The sequence below is a fragment of the Psammomys obesus genome, unplaced genomic scaffold (genome assembly GCF_907164565.1).
Source record: "Psammomys obesus unplaced genomic scaffold, mPsaObe1.curated_primary_1811, whole genome shotgun sequence".
Classification (NCBI taxonomy): domain Eukaryota; kingdom Metazoa; phylum Chordata; class Mammalia; order Rodentia; family Muridae; genus Psammomys; species Psammomys obesus.
The window spans coordinates 9,036,934-9,051,251 of NW_026585895.1; the positions used below are offsets into that span (position 1 = coordinate 9,036,934).

Sequence of the window (14,318 nt, forward strand, 5' to 3'; positions counted from 1 at the left end):
TAAAATGTTAAAAGCTAACACTGATGTGATACTGTGGGGTAGACAGTTTGAGCCAATCTGATGAAAATTGTCTATTACAACAACAAAGATGTCGGTCAGCAGGTGACTGGCAAACAGGGCCGGCCAGTATGCTTATACAGTGGAGGACATGAACAAGAGTTAGCTATTGATATATGTAGCAGCATAGCTGGGTCTCAATGATGCTAAGTAAAAGAGCCCAGATTAGAGAGGCCTATTATATGATTCTATTTATGGTATGCTACAATATCAAAAGAAACCATAGTTACCTGAAGTACACCAGTGGACACCTGGGAAGGAAGATAGGCAGGAAGAAGCGGGATTAAAATTGAGCCCAAAGCAAACACCTCACCCTGGATGTAACTCAGCAGTAGAGTGCTGACGAAGCAGTCCCGAGGCCCTGAGCTTCTTCCCCAGCAACATAGGAAGAGCATGCCTCTGGGATGAGGAATAATTTTTTTTTAAATCTTGATTGTGGTGATGGCTTCATTAGTGTGTATAGGCGGGAAGGTGTACTTTCCAAATTATGTACTTTAAATACAGGTCATTTGTTGTATGTCAGATAGATCTCAATAAAACTTTTTTTTTTTTTTTTTAAAAGAAAACTGCCTTGTATAGGTAAGGCCCTGAGTTCAATTCCTAGAACCTCCTAAAAAGCAAGGAAGGAAGGAAGGAAATAATGTCAGTTTTTCATACACTAAAGAGAAGGCCCAGCCTCTGTCACTATTTCTTGACTATAGGCAATTGTGATGTGTTATTTCTGGACTGTTGGGCTTTAAAAGTAAAATGTGTATTTAACTAGAGTCCCTCAAACCCCACCCTGGCCCCACCAGCAGGTCACTACTTGCTAAATATTCAACTGTTTTTTAGATGAATAATTAATTGGACACTTTTGTGAAAACATTTTTTTAAAAAATCAAAATAGTCCTGTACAACTTTGCAAATTAACCTTGCAATTTCTGATGTGCCCTTGGCTCACAGTGTGGCGCACGCTTAAGAACCGCCGCTGGACACGTTGTAATCCCAGCCCAGAGATCATTCTAGCTAGAGCCCCACCCCCGAGAGCTCAACCTTAGACTGTCTCAGAGACAAAAACAGACAAGAAGTGAAAGGCATTGTACTGCCTGAGCACAGAAAAAAATCCTTTTCTGTAGGCTTCAGTTTCTGTGTGTGTGTGTGTGGGTGTGAGTGTGCGTGAAAACACATGTATGTAAATTTTAAAAAGGACAATTTTCAGGAGTCAGTTCTTTCCTTCCAACACTGGAATCCTGGGAACTGAATTCAGGTTGTCAGCCAGCATGTTCATCACTCATTCTCCCCTTGGCTGTTAAGAGGGTAATAATATATCTATGTCTTTTTTTTTTTTTCTTTTGAGAGACACAAAATGAAGCAATTTGTACAAAGCACATGATCCACAGTGGCCACTGAATATTTGCTTTTGTTGTAGACCATTATTACTCTGCATAGGTCCACTATGCTTTTTGTTTTGTTTTTTTTTGAGACAGGCTCTTTCTCTGTGTAGTCCCAGCTGTCCTGGAACTCACTCTGTAGACCAGGCTGGCCTCAAAATCAGAGATCCGCCTGCCCCTGCCTCCCACTGCCTGGCAGGCCCAGTATGCTATAAAGAAAGAATCGTTTAAAAATATTTTAAATAGTCTAACAAGCTGTGAGCATACATAGCAAACACATAATGGGTACTAGAAGAGAAAAACTCCTGTCCTCGTGTCCGGTGCAAGTGAATTAATGTATCTCCAACCCCATCAGGAGAAAATGTGATGGCAATGTGGCCTGAGCCTTCCCCGGAGGAAGGACCCGTTCCAAGCGGATATTAAGCTTACCTGAAGGCTGGGCTTTCCAGAGGCGTGCAACTAGAGGAATTTAATTTATTACAACACTTGCAAGGGGTACAGTGCAGTAGCTTATGGTCTTGTCGGCATATTTTAGACCCTAGGTCCTTAGACCCTGCCGTTGACTTTCTCTCTGCCCTCCACTTTGAAATTCTTACATGTGGAAACCTCCTTCTCATAGCTGTTGGCAGGCCTTCTCTAGTGAAAAACATTTTGTCATTCTGGCCTTGGAGAGCTAATTAAGCAGAATGTGGAGAATCTTCGGGGAGTTCTGCTGTGAGGGAGCTCAGGAATTACAGCATGAGCCCAGAGCCCTGCCCTCCCAAGGACTATGCCTGGGCTTCAGAAACACTTTCAGTATCAATTTTGCTTGAATTTTCAGCCAGTTACTTAAAAAATATTCTGCCATTGTCTAATTCATATTAGGCCCAATCACATCTCCTAGAGTTGTAAGGAATATTTACAAACTATATACAATAACTATTATCGTTAATAAACTATGTTATTAATCCCCCTCAAACCCCAACTTTTAGTATGTAAATAATATTGACATCTGACCATTTAAGTATGGTTCATTATGCCTCATTTATGTATGGCCTTCAAAGTGCAAGTCAGTTTGTGTGGGATAAAGAGAACGCCAGGAGCTGAGAAATGTCATTCTATTTCTGATTCTAGCCACCAAAGGTGGCTGATCAGTAACCAGTTGACTCCTCAATCTGCTCAAATATAATAGTAAAAGGCTGACTAGGAAACATACCTAATAAATGCTCCTAGTCTTGTAATTTTTGTGCTGTCACAGACATTAATATTAAATCGCTGATCTTTTATGCCAAATTGGGAAGCTAGGAAGTAGAGTGCTGTACAACTGAGCAATACAGTGACTGCCTGGTGTGTGTGAGGTTCTGGATTTAGTCTTGAACATGGAGGCAGTGGAGCTGAGGGGGCTTCATGTAAGGAAAGATAACTGCTTCTGAACACTCAATAAAGTATGGTAGGCAGCCTTTGTGTAACAGATTTGAATTGGCAATCTAAATGAAACCCATTCTCTTTGATACATTAGTACACATATAATCCCAGCAATGGTGAGGCTATGCAGGAAGACACTGTGAGTTCAGGGCCAGCTGGGGCTGTCTAGCAAGATCCTGTTACAAGAATTTAAAGGAAGGAAGGAAGGAAGGAAGGAAGGAAGGAAGGAAGGAAAGACAGAGGAAAGGGAAACAGGAAAAAGGAAGGGAGACAGGAAAAAGGAAGAAAGACAAAGAAAAGGAAAGAGCTGGTCATCACGGAGCCACAAGATGTCTAAGATTTCTTTTAATTTTAACATTATTCAAAGGGCAAAGTCAAAGTCCATGGGAAAGCGAACAACAACAGAGACGGCTCTCTTAGATACACTTCTGTGACTGTCAGGCCCTCTGCAAGGCCAGCTTACAGGGACACACTGCTCTTTCACTCACTGCATTCCGGCTTCTGTTTGTCCACAATGAAAACTGTTTAATCACTTTCCCTTTGTTCTAAAATCATTTTCTGTGAAAATCTGGACACAGAAAAATACAAAATTAAAGGCCAGCAAGATAGCGCTGGCTATCAACAACACCAATAAAGGTGTTGTTGCTCTGCCTGATAACTTGACTTCTGTTCCTGAAACCGCTATGGTGGAAGGAAAGAACTGATTCCCACAAGTTGTCCTCTGACCTCCACAAATGCACCACGTGTGCACACAAATAAATAAATGCAATTTTCTAAAATGTAAAAAGAGCCAAGTGTGGTGAAGCACACTTTAATCCTGGCACTCAGGAGGCAGAGGCAGGTGGGTCTCTGAGTTCAAGGCCAGCCTGGTCTACAGAGTGAGTCCAGGACAGCCAGGGCTAAATAGAGAAACTGTCTTGAAAAAAAAATTTTTTTAATAAATAAATAAAATCTAGTTTGAAAATAAAATAGACTCAGTTACTTAGGGAAAAAAGCAAGCATCACCTTCCTTGTCTCTGCATTTTACCTAACCCCCCCTACACACACACACTTTTTCTCTTACGGAAGTAAGTTACTTAGGAAACTGAGAGAGGCAAAACCAAGACGAATAAAATCATCAGTCTCCAGCAAACAAGATTAATCGGTGGACATTTTGGAAGACATTCATCCCGTCGTTTTCATTTGGTGTATATTTCTGTGGAGGTCAGCAGGTGTAGTTCTAAGAACTCTTTCAAACTTCTGCTCTCTTTTTCTCCTCGCAGCACCAATCCTGCTTCAGGGCTCTGTTTCTGCCAGGAACAGGAAACTACACTGGTTGAAGCTGGCTTTCAAGACTTCCAGCTCTTTGTACCTGCAGTTTGCACAGTGAGGTGTCTAAGTCCAAGAACCAACGTAATGGGTGTGTTTGGATGTTAACACACCAATTATTCCGAACACTGCTGTGCTGGAGTTCAGTTGATCTGCTGGGCAGGAGGCTCCTCAGGTTCAGATTTCCTTCGAAGCTATTCACAAGCATCTTATGTAACTGGCTCAAATGAGGTTAGGCAGGGTCAGTACCTGGATGTGTCTGTTGTGTATGTTTTAATGAGGGGCCTCTCACCAGCATCTGTCCGTTGGATGGAAACTAAGGCCTGGTGTGATGAGGTCATTTACTCTGCTGGCAGCAACAGGTATACATGATGGGAAAAAATCCTTTCCTCATTGTCAGGGAGGTCAATTCTTTTCTGAGGCTTTTCTGAGTACTCTGTTTAAACGAGGCACGAACCTCTGAGGTGCAGCGTATGCTTTTCTGATCACCTACTGTTACGGAACAAACCACCTAATACTTAGCAGCTGGAAGTAATTTACGTAATCTTTCACAGATCTGTGGGCCGGGACAAGCCCCTAACAGGCAGTCTTCCATTGAGTGGCAGTAGTCTGATTATGCCTACGACTGGAATCCTCTACGGGCTTGAAATGGCCAGTGTGGAAGGTCCAAGGGCCAGGGCAGCTTCTTCTTTTTGTTGTTTTAAAGTATAAAAAATTTATTCCATCTTATTTGGTGTGTGTATGTGTGCTCACTCGACTGTACAGTGTTTTCTTTTTGTTGTTGTTTTCTTTTGTTTTTCAAGACAGGGTTTCTTTGTGTAGCCTTGGCTGTCCTGGAACTCACTCTGTAGACCAGGCTGGCCTCGAACTCACAGTGATCGGCCTGCCTCTGCCTCCTCTGGTGCTGGGATTACAGGCGTGTGACACTGCGCCAGCTTGTATAGCATGCTTTCTTTAGAACAAGTGTAGAGGTCAGAGGTCAGAAGACAACTTGCAGGACCCCTCTGAGTCATCCTGTGTGTCTCATTTCTTCCTTCCCTTCCCTTTCCTCTTCCTTTTTTTTTTTTTTAATTTTTGTTTGTTTTCTGAGTCAAGTTCTCTCTGTGAAGGTCTGGCAGGCCAGGAACTTCCACAGACCAGGCTGTCCTCAATTTGGTGTTAACACTCCTGCCTCTTGATTGCTGGTGTCCACCTTCCAAGATGCTTTCTTCACTCACTGCATGTCTAGTTGTCATAGGCTCCCTGCTCAGCGTTTTGTCCTTCCTGGCTTCTCTTTCCCCCAAGTTAGTCAGACTTCTAACAAGGTGGCTGTCTTCTAAGAGTCTCCTTTCTCAGGCTTGGGCTGGGATGAGGCACGGTGCTGCTTCTGGACCCTTCAGCAAATAAGCCTCAAGGCCAGCCTTGACTCAACATGTGAAGGGTGGGGCGTGTGTAGCTTGCTATTAGGAGGGCTTGTCATTGGCTCTTACTTGCAGACTCAGCGTACTGGACCAAAGAGGATTTCAATTGTTACTCCAAAAGGGTCTGAAGATTTCCCAGCTCCAGCACAACAGAACCGAGAAAGCGACAGGAAGAGGAAGAAGCCTTGAAGCTTTGGAGGAGTTTGAATCAGCTGGTGCATTCCTCAGGCCTTGAAACGTGGTAGATTAGAGCCAGGGAAGGTAGAACAATGGGTCAGGGCATCACCAGTATCCGATCCTGGTGCCCTAGGAAGCCTTTTTTGATGACACTTCCTGGTCAACTCCGGATTGAGGTGCGGTATGTTCTGCCCATCCGAAGCACACGTGGAGGTCAGGCATGTCAAAGACAACAAGGAATTCAGACATCAGTGGCAATGTACAAGGATCGGCAGGATTTCAGACTAACTGGGGCCAATTTGGGGCGAGGATGAAACAGTAGGACTAGGGGTGTCATTGAATGATAAAGCACTTTGCCTAGAGCATGCTGAAGGCCCTGGGCTGGATCCCAGCAATACCCCCCCACGCCCCCCCCTTTAAAAAAAAAAAAAAAAGTGATGAGCCTGGCAGTAAATCAGCTCTCCTGACATCAGAACAGGAGGTGAAACCAGCAAACCTCTTCTCGGCTCCCCTGGTGCTGCTTCTAAACCAGCAGCACGGGAACTCCCATAGCAAAGGGGGTGCCATGACAGGGCAGGGAGGGAGCCTGGGCTTTCTGGTGAGGATAATTGTGTTTCTCCATCTGCAAGGATTGGGAGCCTCCGCGCCTTGGGTGGTCTGAAACTGGGGTTCCAGTCTCTTAAGCTGAACCGAGGAAGAGTTTCTCCTGTGATTAGATTGCTTTCTTTCTCTAACTTGTCTGGGCTCTTATCGCACAGCTCTCCTCCCTTTGAAAGAATGTACTCTGCAGTTGCCTGAAAGAATACATGCCCAGTAAAGTTATTTTGTGATGGTTATTTCATTCTACCTAAACTCCACGGTAATACTGCTTAACAAGGAAATGAAAACACTTTGTAAATTCCTTCGGGGCAGTAGCTGTGTCACATAGGACTTGGGCATGGTCCACCTCCCGGGCCCTTTTCAGAATTGGTAGTTTTAATGAGTAACCTGAATGGTTAACATTATACGCTTACCTCTTCCTTTGATGCAGAAATGTCTGTTATTTCACTATTATTATATTGCTCCCTCTTTTGTGTCAAGGTCTTTGTAAATAATTTCTCCCAAGCTTGTTTTCGTTGTGCAGATCATTTTGTAGGCTTTTCATCTAAGCAGATGAAAGGTTTAATTCAAGTTGGAGAAGCTTGCATCAATTACAGGTAATGAATTTAGGCTCCATGTATCTCAAGGAATATTTGAACATAAAGTTTACATAGAAATCCTGGGAGTGTCAAACTATGCAGCCAAGAGAAAGTAAGTCTGCAATTTTTTTTGAGAGTCAATCTGCTAGTCAGTGTACACACTCTGCCATTTTTTTTTAATGAAACAGTAAAATTACCAGCTTCAATTGTTTTTGAATAATCCGTAGGAGTTAAAAACTATAACTCACATTAAAGAGATTGTTAAAGCATAAATGAAACCACAAAACCCATGCTTTTAAAAGAATTTATGAACTCAAATTATGGTTTGTAAATTTTGGTGTTTTCTTTTCTTCTTTTTTCTTTCTGAGGCAGGGTTTCTCTGTGTAGCCTTGGCTGTCCTGGACTTGCTTTGTAGACCAGGCTAGCTTTGAACTCACAGAGACCTCTGCCTCCTGAGTGCTGGGATTACAGGCATGCACTAACATTCTGGCTCATTCTTGGTGTTTTCTATAGGCAATGATTTCTTTTTCCTCTTTGAGGCAGGGTCTCACAATGTTACCCTGGCTGAGAAGGAATTCATTATGTAAATTAGGCTGATTAAGCCGAATTGCCTTCCCGGGGATGGGTGTTGTGTAACAGTTTCCTCCAAAGACACACATCCTTAGGCAGGAAGGTAAACAACGCAAAATGGTTTCTGGAAGTCCCTGAAACTGACAGGATTCACTAGGCCCTCCCTGCCAGTGTCAATGGTATAAGCTGAACATCCGTGTCACGGGAAAGCTGTGAAGAAAACTGCCGATGGACCAGCTGTCTGGAGGCAACAGAAATCACCCGATCTTCCTGGAAGAGGCTTAGACCAACTGAGGCACCTGGAAAGGACCCTCCCACCCGGTGCCCTGTCTGCAGGCTGTACCGTAAACTCCAGGTTCCCAGCTTTGTGAGCTGTCACCCATGCTAGGGTGGGCTTTGGTGACACAACTGTCTTTTGGTTCATTTCAGTCCCTGAAAGTAACCCCTCAGCCATATTTCTGAGACTAATCTCAATAAAATCTATTGGTTCACCAAATTGGACTTTGGTGGTATCTGTGCTGTGGTCCGTTGTGGGCTCTCTGTCTGGGGTGAGTAGCCGTGTCATATAACACTGTGTGTGTGTAAAGGCTGGCACCATCACACCTAGGCAATGTGAGTAATGATTTTTACTTTTTGTTCCTGCTGTTGTTTGTTTTGTTTTCCCAGACTGGATTTCTCTGTGTAGCCCTGACTGTCCTGGAAGTCCCTCTCTAGACCAGGCTGGCCTTGAACTCAGAGATCCACCTGCTTCTACCTCCCAAGCGCTGGACTTAGGAGTTCACGTCTGACCTAGGGTTGTGATGGCTAACATTCTGTTGATGATTAACTATGCTTAAAAGTTTAAAATCTCTGTGCCTAAGAGAATTATACTGCAAAATTAGACCTTATTAATGATAAAGGCTATTAAGGGTTAAAATTTTCACTGCTATTTCTGCTTGTGTAAACAATCTTGTTTTGCAGGAGAGGACCTTCTGCTTTCAGCAGAACAAACTGCAACTTTGTATTCTTTACTTTTATAAACCTCTGGCTGAGGTGGCCCGGCGCTGCATTTGGGAATGGAGTCCCCGTAGGTGAACTCTAGGTATAGACTTAGTGCCAGGATTTGAATAAAAGCCTTTTTTGTTAATATTTATTAATGGCTAGACTGGTGAATCTCTAAACGAACCCGGAGATTTGGGTGTTCAGCCAAGTCCACCTTCTTTTTTTCTGGCTGGCCTTGGGACCCTGGAGGCTCCCGGACTGCTGGGAGCCACGGCATCAGATAGGTTCAGCATTTGGAGGGTCCCCCCACCCCCACCAACCGGTTCTCAGCTCCTAGACTGTGAGGAAAGAGGCATCAGAAAACCTCCAGAGGTCTAGGTAAGGACCCTGTTTGTAGTGTGTACTTGGGAGACTTGAACAAGGCCTAGACACTGCTGATGCCCAAATAGCTGGGTGGCCAACAGACTTGTCTGCTTTGTGTTGCTTAGGTTGTTTGTGTTTGTTTATCTCTAAGCTGTCTTCCTTCCAGCTTACGGTGTCCTCTCCCCCATCACTGGATTCAGTTTTACAGGGATTCGGGTGTCTTGGGTGCAGGTAATAGTGATTTGTAGTTTTACGCTGTTTTGCCTCCGTGAAAAGCTGCCTCTTGAGATGGGTTATGGCTCCTCTTCGTGTTTAAAGGTTTCTCCCAAATCTTAGTCCCATGTCAGGGGGTGGGGGCACCCAATTATGTGAGGACAGAGAAAGGCGAGCAAAGCAAGACAAAACTACTCATTTCATATTGTTTTTGGTTTTAGTTTAATGCTAAAGTTTTTTGCTAGAGTATGACTCTTACCTCAAAGTCTGTGAGACTATGTAAACTTTCTATACCTCAAGATTTGTAAGTTTATTGGGTATGGTTAAAGATCTGTAAAATCGGTGAACAAAAAGTTACCTTAAAACTTAAAGCATCTGAGCTTGAGGCTGCAACGGGAGTCCAGGATAGCCAAGGCTACACAGAGAAACCCTGTCTCCCAAAAAAAGCATCAGTGTCGAAGGTGAAATCTACACATAGGTAATCTTAATTTACTGCTGCGTACTGTATGAATAACTTGGAGTCAGCTCTTGTTGACTTTGAATTGGGATGGATTTTTGTTTGGTGATTCTTGTCCTGACAATATGAACAACAGATGAGGAAGAAGATCATAAAACAAGGTTTATTTTTTTAAAAGTTGGGAAACAACACTGAAAAGGCTATGATGATTAAAAACATAATTTTTAAAATCAGATTATGCTTTTTATTTTATATGTGTTTCGCCTGTGTGTATGCATGCGCACCACAGGTGCAGCGCAGTTAGAGATAGTTGTGAAATCCGTGAGTTGGTGGGAATTGAACCTGAGTCCCTCGTAAGAGCAGTGGTGCTCCTTCTACTGAACCAACTCTCCAGCCCCTAAAAACGTAATAATATTTTTCCCAATCAAGGCAACATAAATGAGGTTTTGTTTACTGTGTCCAGTAACTCTTTGCTCTTTTGCAAAATAAGGCTAATGGTCGGCTCTATCTCAGAATAATGTCATGGGTAAAACCAGAGTGTTTGTCTTTGCATGTTCTCAAAAATTCATTGGGTCTGCAAGCGTCCGTGGTTTGATATGTGCAAAGATTCTTCTAGTGTTTTGCCGATTCTAGTTTTCACTTTAGACAGAGGGCTGTAGCCAGATACATACCTGAGCTAATAAAAGACACCAGCTTAGGACCCAGAGGAACTAGACCTGAGAAATCCATTTAAAAGGGCCAAGATCAGAAAATCCTGCCATAAGCAGAAACAAGTAGGAAAGGCCCAGAAAGGAAGCTGTCTCAAACAAACAAAACAACAACAAACCCAAAAGCAAGACAGCCCAGAACTCTTGGCCTAGGGCTACTTGCTTCTGGCTGGATTTTGATGCCAAACTGATGGTCACTATGCCACACCCTTAGTTGGAGCTTCTGATTAAAAGTATGACTTTAAAAAACCAGCCGTGTTTTGATGTCATGAGATAGAATCTGGCCAGGGGTTTGGACAAACTGAGATGGAGAGATCTGTATTATTCCTAGATAAAAAATAACAGAGGCTATAGAAACAGACTAGGATGAAATGGGATTAAAAAAAATTAGAACTGTGGGGAAGGAGATGTGAAGCTAAGGAGTTAGGGCCACAGCTATATCTGACCTCTTTGTCTCTGCTGACTTTGTGAAGCTTTACCTATTTAGATAAACTGAGTCATGCAAAAAACTGTGATATTCTATACTGATGTAGTATAAAAGGGTCAGAAATTAAGATTCACAGTTTCTCTATACTGCATTTATGATTTGAAGTTTTATTTTGGTACTAAAGGAGCTTTGATTCAAGGATTATATTTTTTAAGGCTATAGTTAGGTCAATAGTCACCTTATAAATGCTCAGATTCTTCATCATGCTCAGAACTATGCTGGTAGTCAAGCCAAGAACAGATGGAATTCATCAACAGGGATAAGCTTTGTTTAACCTTCTTTACATGTTTTCAAAGTGAAGCCTAAAACAAGTAACTAGAAAACAAGTTTGTTTAAAGTCAGATGTACTTAATAGATAGCCTTAGAAGCTCCTCAGAGGTCTGCTGAATATGGCAATCAAACTGTTTAGTGAAAAGGGTTTCTTGCATTAGACCAAAAAGAAAAGCAATCCAGCTTCTAGGAGCAGCCCTAGGTTTTTCTCCAAAGGAAATGACCCCACCTGGATTGTGGTAACACTAACCAATGGGTGGAACCGCGCCAGGCCTTACCCATCTCCAGGGCCCCACTTGGACACTGGAGAATTGACTGCCCTCTCTGCCTCATCAAGGTGGGCCAGCCTTGCAAGTACCTCACCCACAGGAGAGTCCCTGGTATATTCTGTGTCTGGCAGCTGAAGGCAGCTGTCACCCCGTTAATGTTGTCCTGTGTGAGCACTGAGACTGAAGGCAGTCTGCATCCATGGAGATCGCCAAGACTGCAGAGGAGGAGCCTGTGGTAATTACCACTGAGGTAGTCCATAGATCTGTCGTTCTATTGATACAGTGGCCGTTTGGTTTATACTTTCTGCTCAGATTGATCCTTCTCAGATCTCTGATGGTGTTGACGGCCAGCTGTAGCTTTATCAGTTTAGCAGTAGCTGCCTGGTTAATGCATTTCATAGTAACACAGGCCTTGCCTTTCCTAGAGCTGTCAGGCCTCCTGTGAGAAAGGCAAACACACAGGTTTCTAAGCGATTTTGACTACTCTGTTTAAAGAACTTGCTTTGCATTGACTGCCCTCAGTAATCAACCCCTTGTGCCTTATGGAAATGACGGAATGGAAAAAGGCTTCAGGTTTATATAAGTTTTAAGAGTCTCGAGAAAATAATTTAAAAAAAATAATAATAAAACTTAGAGACGATTTATGACATTATGATTTCAAAGGTTCAGAGGTTTAACATTTTGATCAATGGAGTTCTGATAAGCTATCAATCTGGCACTGGAAAAGAACTGACTACTACTACAAGATCAAAGTTTAAAATTTCCTTTTCTTTAAGTGTAGACTAAAAGATGCTTCTTACTGTGCTAAGAACATAATATATATAATATTATATATATAAAGGGTATATATATATATATATATATATGTGTGTGTGTGTGTGTGTGTGTGTGTGTGTGTGTGTCCCCATCCATCCTTTGGACAGAGGAAAATGTGTTAATGCTTGTATCTCAAAATCATTTTTGGGAGGTTCCAAATCTTCTGAATCAAAGGTATGGGTTTGCTGTTGCTTTCTGCAGTGTGGATTTCTGTACAGATTACAAATAGTGGTAATGCTAATATATCTAAAACTTTTATCTTGTTTTGTACACTTAAAGTTCATGTACACTTTAGGGAGTTGAGACTTGGATTCACCTGTCACAGGTCAAATGGACTCCAGATAAGTCCCCCCTGTCAATCCACAGCTATGCTTCCCCTTCCTACTGCTTATTCCTGAGGGGAAGTTCTAAATGTACGGTTTTCCTTTAACTTTCCTAAACTTTAAAGTTCCTGAACTTTAACTTCCGTCCCTCGTCTATGTGTGTCCCAGCAGATTTCCACTTGGCTGACAGACACCATCCAGGAATCAGCTGTGGACTACAAACTGCTCCACACAGCTCCATACCCGGAGCTTGCTGAAAGCTGATGCATAAACCAGTCCAGCTAATGTGATTTCTCTCTGTCTCTTCAGCTGAATCAGCAAACCCTCTAGAGGCTCCTGAGAAATGACCCCCTCTGCTCAAATCCCCTACACCTGGGCCTTTGACTAGCATTTCAGCCTTCATAGACCTTGACAACAACTTCCTGATTTCAGCTGAGAAACAGTTTCAGAAGAGAGTACATGGCCCCTTATCCTCAGCAGAAGGTTGGAATGTTAGGTCTAAAGGAAACTGGGACCCCACTAAAAGGGGCATACCTTATCATTCTTATGACCCTGCTGCCGCCAGGCCAGGTGTGTCGCAGGGACGAGGACCCACCTGCAGATAAACCGCCTGTCACGAAGGCCTGAGGAAATCCGCTGAAGATAAGACTGACGTGGGCTGTCGACTAAAAATGTTTTGTCTTTTATGTTCCCTCCTGCTCTTTTATGGGGTATGTGTCTAGATGCCCCTTGAAGAGCAGATGCAAACTTGACATGAACGTCTCACATTTGGTGATTATGCCCCCGAATTTTGTATCGTAGTATTCCTATTTCCCCAGATGTTTGTGTGTGACGGTGTGGCGTGGAGAGAGTATTGTTTTTCCCAAGTCTTTCCAGCCCTCTGCAACAGAAAGAAAGGTATGCTTCCTCTCCTACCCCCCACTGTAAGTTTAGGATTGGCAGCAGCTGAAGCTGTTCGCCAGGAAACAGGCACGGTGATGGAGGTCAAATAACCCAGGGTTTATTTGCATTAGGAGAGTCTGTTGCACAAGTAGAACAGGTGGACTTGTCAGCTGAGGTCGTCTCACAGCGTGGTAGGGCACTGGGTCTGCTTTATGCAGAACAAGGAGGTTACAGTATGGCCTTATGCAAACCACTCAGGGACTATCAGGGATAAATTGGCCCAATTTTGAAAACACATCTCATAGAAAGTGAAAAGGCCCTACTAGGAGGAGGTAAATGGCTCCGGTTTTCTTTCTCAGGGTCTTCCTGGCCGATAACTCTGCTGTCTTCCAGCCCTTAGCTCTCCTGTTCCCTCCTGCTGATAGAGGTTGTCCCCAGCGCCATTAATGCCTTATTCCCGCTGAGGAGCTATTAGGCTGACGATAAGTCCCAGTATGAACAGGTACCTGCCACAAAGTCAGGGATTTCACTCAAGGGGGGAATATGATGAGTAATGTCATGTTGATGGCTAGCTTTATGTTTAAAAGTTTAAAATTTCTGTGCTTAAGTGAACTGTACAAAGCAAAATTAGAGCTCCAACTATTAAGGGCTGTTAGGGGTTAAATTTTTTACTGCTGTTTCTGCTTTTATAAACAAAAGCTTGTTTTGCAGGAGAGGACCTTCTGCTTGCGGGAGAAAATTGTAACTTGGTATTCTTTGTCTTTATAAACTCCTGCCTTAGTGGCTGGGCGCTGCCTTGGAGAATACCGAGTCCCAGGTGGAGATGGAGCGCTGGTTATCTGAATAAAGGTCTTCTTTGCTAAGTCTATTGATGGTCAGACTGGTGACTCTGGGTTTTCAACTATTACCCCATTAGTGAATATCCTTAGGCTTTTTTTTTTCTAGGCACAGATGAAATGTTTTATCAGTTGAATATTTTTCAGGGGCAGTTAGGGAAGTATGTTTGAGACTGGACATTGTAAAAACAGTCACCACCACCAACAGAACGTAGTGGCAGATCCTATAATACAGTGGTTCCCAAGCTGT

At 43.2% G+C, this 14,318-nt stretch overlaps 1 long non-coding RNA gene across 1 annotated transcript; it reads left to right on the forward strand.

Moving 5' to 3' along the window:
- Positions 1–8,479: 8,479 nt before the first annotated feature.
- Positions 8,480–14,098, forward strand: LOC129671072 (uncharacterized). Its single transcript, XR_008719311.1, has 2 exons — positions 8,480–8,823; positions 12,660–14,098. It is a non-coding gene; the product is annotated as an uncharacterized LOC129671072 (long non-coding RNA).
- The last annotated feature ends 220 nt before the right edge of the window (positions 14,099–14,318 follow it).